This window comes from Prosopis cineraria, unplaced genomic scaffold (genome assembly GCF_029017545.1).
Source record: "Prosopis cineraria cultivar Desert tree isolate PC_DT_omini unplaced genomic scaffold, ASM2901754v1 PC5, whole genome shotgun sequence".
Taxonomy (NCBI): domain Eukaryota; kingdom Viridiplantae; phylum Streptophyta; class Magnoliopsida; order Fabales; family Fabaceae; genus Prosopis; species Prosopis cineraria.
In genome coordinates, this window is record NW_026555336.1 from 1,220,478 (window position 1) to 1,228,232 (window position 7,755).

The following is a 7,755-nucleotide window of genomic DNA, read 5'->3' on the forward strand; positions in this document are numbered from 1 at the left end:
CACAATAAACAACGGCATTTGCTGTTAATGTGGCCTTTTTGGGAAGGGACTCCATCCCCGATGAACTACGATTACGACATATGGTTTTTTGCCAAAAACAAAACAAAAACCACGATATATGATTAAAGAGTAATTCTTTGACAATAAACATGAAAAAAAAAATTAGCAGATCATCCATCACAAGGTAAAAACTGATCCTAGAAGTAGCCATTCCATTGAAATTAACATTAGAAGATGCTTGAAGTGTGCGGCCCGGTCCATCTTGGCCAATTCAATCCCATTCAATTGTGGTTAGCTTGAGGCTCTCCATAGTTTAGTACAAACAAAACTTTAATTTTATATAATTCCTATTTTCATAAGCAAGGTAACGATATTTAAAAATTTTATATGATATTTTTTTAAAATTACATTTCATTATAATTATAAAAAAAGGATTATTTACAAAGATATTTTAGTCCGAAATTTTCAATTTCAAATATAATTATTAATCAACTTTATTAACTGTGTAAATTGGTTAAAATTTCTTTATATTTAAAGACAGGGAAATATTTAGATATCATGAAAAAAAATATCAAGTATAATTCTAGAGACTTAATTGAGCCTAAAGAGTGACTTCATATGGAGTTTAATCAATTTTATACTTACTCAAGTCCTTATTATAAGGACTTGTTAATAACTTTATATAAAGGGAAAATATCAATAAAGATCCCTTAACTAGACTTATTTTGAATGAAAGTTCCTAAATTTTTGACATATCATTGCAATTTAGAGGCCTTAATTTGATATTAAATTTTTGTAAAAAATAACAAAATTGTCCTTTGTTTATATTAATATTAAAGTTGCCCTATTTCACTTGTTCATTTAGTTATGAAATGTTGTTCATTCTCCTACTTCACTTATTTATTTTTTTCGCATGAAATCAAGTGAAAGTAAAGAAATGAACAAATAAAATAAGGCAATAAATAACAGTCTGTAGATAAATGAACAACATATAATGTAGGAATCAACAAATTGTCTTAAGATGAATTAAAGACTTGAAATGAAATCAAATGAAGCAAGGCAATAACGAACATCATGTAAGTAAATGAATAAAGTAAAATAGGACAATTCTAATATTAATTTAAATAAGCGATAATTTTGTCATTTCTCTAAAAAATTTCACATCAAATCAAGTCCCTTGGACTACAGTGACATTTTAAAAATTTAGGATTTTTGATTTAAAATAAGTTTGGTCAATGGGTCTTTATTAATATTTTTCCTTATATAAATTAAAGAATTTAGTGATAATCATTTTTTTTACAGAAAGTTAAAATCATTTAATATACTCTTAAAATTTTAAAATTGTTTTCAATAAAATTCATAAATTAGTAGAGTTTGGTTATTTTTGCATTGCCACAAGAGTTTGGTTACTTGGCTAATTAAAAGGAATGTCAAAGCAAATGAAATTCAGAAAAGATAATAACACTCTAAGCAAATAATCGTACATTAAGGATATTGGGAAAAATTCTTATAATCAAGAAGGAAGCTGGGAATATGATATATAGCAGTTAGCAACATGTAAGGTTGGTTTCAATGTGTTGAGAGCAGCATGTACAGTATGTCGTCAATAATGCAAGAGATGCGGTGAGTTTAAAAATATTATTTGAAGTACTCTATTCGAGTAATTGAGGCATTCAGTAGGATGCGACAACTCAGTTTTTGGATAGCATGAAAAATCAGCGGGCTCAACAATGGCTAATTTCAGTCTGATTTTGAACAAGAAACAAGGAAGGAACATTTTCAGAGACGATGGAACAGAAGCCACGCGCGGGCAATGACACTGCAGGAGCATTTTGAAGTTGAAGGCCTGTGGGCTAACCTAGTCATGGAAGATTTGGTCGAGAGCTCAGATCAGTGTCCATGTACGAACTCAATGAATGAGGGGCACGGGGTTTTGATTCTGCATACGAGACGTACAAGCACGGCCTACAGGCTCCAAGCAGAAGACGTAATTGAGGTTACTCATGGATCATAACAATGCAAAAGGTGAGTACTTTATGCAATGAAATATCAAACGGATCGAGAATGTTGCGGGGTAAAGTGGGACACTTGGATTGGATCGAGTTGGTTTAGACACGAATGTTTAATTGATGTTGTGGTTCTGAGTTGACGGTGGTGCAAGGTCACATATAGCAGAAAGTGAGCGGCATCATCATATCATCTCAATCTCATCAAGATCAAAATATATAATCAATCAAAAGACATGAGTATGGAACCATAAGAGGAGTTTGAGAAGGAATTGAAGAGTAGGGCCTACTGCAAATGGGGAGGGATATGAGAGAGAGGAGATGGCGACCCAACATAAGTAGGGAGTGATGGGAATATGATTTGAGAATGATAATTTTGGAGAGTGACAGGAGCTAGCTAGATAGCCAGAGACATGCATGATGAATAATAATACAAGTGGGATATTGGTCCAGTCAGTCCGTCCATCATTCATAGTACTTTCCTTCTTCACATGCAAAAATGGGGCTACTCTTACACCACCTATTCAATTAAATTCAATCCTGTGCGTACGAAATTAAATTGTGGGCACCAACTGTGACTATATTATTGTCCATATGCTCCGTGCACGTGGATTTCCGAGTTTCCTCTTGTTTGGTTAGATATTTTCTTTGCCTTTTGCGACCCTCATCAAAATTGTGTTCCAGAAATATAATAGAATCTTGTGGCTCGCTCGTTCTTACATGTTTGTGGGCATTGCCGCGGATGTTTGTCTTGCAAGCCTCCATAAAGTTTATTTTGCTTCTTGTCTTGTTAATGAAAATGTCCTGGGTATTATAGATTCCTTGCTTTATTTTTTCTGGGGTTTGGCAATGTAATTAATTAACAGTTAGATATAGCTTCTATCTGCGTATAGTATGCTTTGAACAATAGTTTAAAATCTACTATGTCTCTGTTTGATATTATGTAGCATTTTTAATCAAATTACATTTTAATAGGTTAGTTAATTGTATTTAAAATTACATACTTCTTTTTTTTTTTTCATATTTTGCCCTTTCTTAAGAGAACATCTCAATTAAAAAAAAATCTTATTAATTATACCCTAATTAAGGGTATTTTTGAAAATCTTCATTATTCAAAATACTTTATTTTTCACATCTTACCTAAAACAATGCCTTTTATTTTTTTAACAGAAGGAGTAATTATTTTTAATTATTATTTGGGGCAATTATATTGTATTGGAGATCAGGACATTATTTTTTCTGATTTAAAAATTCATGCTAAATATTACATTAAATATAAAATTTAATTTGGAACAAACTATTTCTCACATTCATTTATTTTTGTAAATATTTGAAGTATGATCTCCTTTAATTAATTTGGTATAAGCTATTCTATTAAAATGGCGATTAAAATTTCTATTTAAAATTTTTCTATAAGCTTGCTTTCTGAGATGTCCACTCCAAGTGCATCCTTTCCACTTCCTCCGTCTCTCTGTCACCCCCCATGACTTATCCCTATTCACTTTTTCATTTCGCCTGCCCCCACTGTTTTAAAATAATATAATCTTTTCCTTATGCAATTTATTTTAAAGTTTGATCTTTTTTTCTTTCCTAAATCATCAAGTAAAACACATAGATTAAACAAAATAATTAATTTTTTTTATGATGTGTTATCATGAATATTGAAGACTACTCAGTGCATGTTTATTATACAGTTTTCAGTCTACAGACTCGGCAAAGAAATGCAGAGTTGCAGGGAAGCGTTTGTTTGAATGATGAGACGTCTCTCGTATAAAAGGCTGTGTCCACGCCCAAGGCCCCTGCTGACTGGTATCTTCTGATTAGAACTTTCATTGCATTTTTCATACACATCCATTTTCCTCAATTTTCAAGGCAACAGATTTTTTTCCCTTTATGGTATGCCAAAATTCAGCACCATTCTTCCATGGCTAGGGTGGATAAGATAAGCATGTAGCATTTAGTTTTCCTTTATTTGTAGCTAAATATAAATTATTCTTTTATGTATTCCACAAATTTAATAATGTGATAATGAAGTTTTTTTGCTATTCAAAATTTCCTCAATTATGAATTTATTTCATAAAATTTAACTTTTAACAATAAAATTTACCTTAATTATTGATGATTTAATCCTCTAAATTTCTTTCAACTATGAAGAAATCACAAAGAAGAAGAAGAAATAAAACCGTCTTATACGGCCTTATATGTCTAATCATCATATAGAGGTCATATTTTCATCATCATATGTCATTACTGTTAGATAGGGAGGCGCAGTAAAAAATTAAAATTTTAAAATTCTTTATCCTAATGTGGATTGAACGAAATCATTTAAGTTATATTGGATAAAAGAGTTACATATTAATTCTTTGAACTTGGCATGTGTTCTCTTTAAGGGTTTGGATTTTAAAAGCTGATAACGTAAATCTACTCCCTCTATCAATATCCACACGAACAGTTCTCTAACTCGAATAGCATGCTAACGCTCCTAGTGTTCGTTCTTCTTTGAACGTTAGTTTTTATTTCTCTAAGGTGTTTTATGGCTCTCAAAGTGTTTGGCCATCAAATTTTTTCTAACTCTCATTTTCTTCATAAAGCACGTCATTATCTATATATAGTATATAAATTAGAGTTTTTGTCTTTCACTTAAAGAGCCCATAAAAATTTAATTAAATTTATCTCATAAATTTAATCCATGATACCATATCTAATTTAAATTTATCTTATAAATTTAAATTATAAAACTGACATGATCTCTCTCATATCATATTAGATATTAAATTTAATCTATCATATAAAATTAAATTTAAAATTAACACAATATAATAATATAATATAATATATACATATTATATTATATATATACAAATATATTTCAAAATATATATATATATTATATTTAATTTTATATATCATATACATATTCATATATATATATATATCAGACACACACACACACATGAAAATATATATATATATATAATTCATTCACCTTATATTACATTTATTGAATCTAGACATATTCCAGATTCAATAAATTTGGACATTATAGCTCAAGTTATGCTATTCTTATGTGTAACACTGTAGGCCCATATGAGATTGGCAATAGGCTAATTATGCTATTAGCCAACAAGTCACAAGTGGCTTCTAACAAGACATTGCAACTATCCAATTCACATAGAGATCGATGATCAAATATAACCTATCATGCAATCTTATCACATCACTTTTGTCATGCAATATTTTGGTCAAGTGTTAGATATGAAATTATCATTCTCCTTTACCTGACAATTACTTTATTGATCTCTGAGTAAACTGACTATAGCAATGGAAAAACCTTTCCATTATAGTATGGCCATACATTTTCTCATTTTTACTCATCGAAAGGCCTAGTAATATCTCTCACTTAATGTGAGGGATAAATTTATCTTGACTACTCATATTCCTCTGCATGAACATCACTAAACTCAATCATAGCCTTTATGATCACCCGATCAAAAGTGACTTTTAATTAGGTTAAAGTTTAGTGGTTATCATGTAAAAATCTATGATGATCTAAGGTCAAAGGGCTTAGTGATATAGTTACATATGAGATAAGCTTATGACGTGTAGCATGCAACTTTCTCATAGCGGGTTGGTCCAGCATGTTATACTCTTTCAAGTGCCTATGACTTTGATTTGTATCTCTATAATTAATCAAAGTCATACTAGTCTTGTTTCATCTATGATTCCTCATAAAAGACTAACCAGGGACATTTAGAACAATTGTTATAATTTGTCCAAGAATACAGTTATCATAGTGAACATGCAATTGATATGATAATAAAAGAGAAATTCATTAAATAATAATGTGCATAGTATAATGATTGGCCATAGGACACAATTTCCAACAATAATTATCTTATAAAGCCTCTCTAGTTTTAACGTGAATTTGATTTTCAATTTATATCTGACAAAAGCACATTTGGGGGATCTAACTCTTTGTTAGATTTGGCAAAAACACATCCCAAATGTGGTTTAAATGTGTATTTGAATGTTACCCAAACAGGCCCTTAAATTTGGTCTAAATCTGAAACTTTATATAAGACGGTTATTTAACAATCAACCTATATTATCTTTAATATAGGACGGCTATATAGCTTAAGCAATAGAGGACATTCAAATAGAGGATGGTTAATAACCATCTTTTATTGGGAAAAACAATCGTCTTTTATGGTGATCTATTGTGGTGAGATAATTTGGATTAATCATGTTAATTGATTATAAACCTCTTAATAATTATTTAACGACATTTAGCTAGAATAGTTTTTCTACTTTCTTACATCATTATTCATGTATAAATAATACTCTTCAATATATTCAAATAAATCATATCTTAGTTTTTCACTTTACTTTAATGTCATAGTATCAGAGCATTAACACACTCTCTTCCTTTACCTTATGGCTCCGACTAAAACAACAAAGTTGTTTTCTCCTCTAGTATCTAATCGGACCCATCCAATCCTTATTATTTGCAACCTAATGAACATCTACCCCTCATCCTCATTTCTCCACCTCTGGATAGTTCTAATTACCATACTTGGGCTCAAGTTATGACAATAGCATTCAATTAAAGAATAATAAGATCGATTTTGTTGCTAGTTCAATTCATTAGCCATGTGCATCTAATCCTATATACGCCTCTTGGTTGTGGTACAACATGATGGTGATTTCTTGGATTGCAAAGTGTTTATCACCGACGAATGCTCATAGTATACTCTGGATTGACGATGCTTGTTATAACATCTCAAATTTTTGAATTTGAAATCTAAGGATTTAATAGTGGAAGTTAGTAAATAAGAACATGTATTAAATGAATCGCGTTTTTGAATCCCTATTATACTTGTAGAAATATTAGACCACTTTAAGTTTGTACTATGATGAAGTTTGGGCCAACTAAGCCTAAGAGCAAATCCAAATTTTGGATTTGGCTTATTGTGTTCTGTCATCAACTCTAAATAATCTCAATTAATCAAATCATTCCTAATTACTAAGGATCAACTATGGCTATAATTAAATAAACTAAACTCTAGAAAGGACTGTATAAATCTTAGGATCCTAAAAATCTTTTTTTTTTAAGAGATCACACTCAAACATCACTAAAACCAAAGTAAGAAAGATATGCAAAAACACGAACAAAAAGGGTTGTACATCTAAGATAGATTCAAACAAGGGTAGAAAAGACATTTTAGCTAAATTGAGCATGTTCTGTAATGTCCGCCTTGACATTACCAGGACAACACTCTTACAACACGCAGTTGTGATAACTAGGAATAGTTAAATTTTAAGAATGAGTTATCACAACTTAAGAGTTTAAAAGATAATTAATTAAAATAATGGGATAAAAAACCCTTTTTTAAAATAGTGTTTGAGTTCAAACCATGGTTAAAAATTAATTAAGAACAAATATAGAAGCATGAAATCAAACCACATCAAATTCGGCTAAAACAAGCCACTTTTCAAAAATTTTAGACCGTTCACTATGTCGTAAGCCACATCCGCTGTGGTGGATGGCACAAAGAGATGAGTCCCTCGAAGGCCACTTGCATCGCAGCGCAACTACCATGCACTACGGTGCGCACCTACTGTCATAATAGCTCTCCAAACTTCCAGAGCGTGCCATCTGATGTCTGATTTGGGTGGTTTAGGTATCTATACTCAAACAATCATCCATTTAAAAGATAAACACCTAAACCTAAAATGATTTGTTTTCACC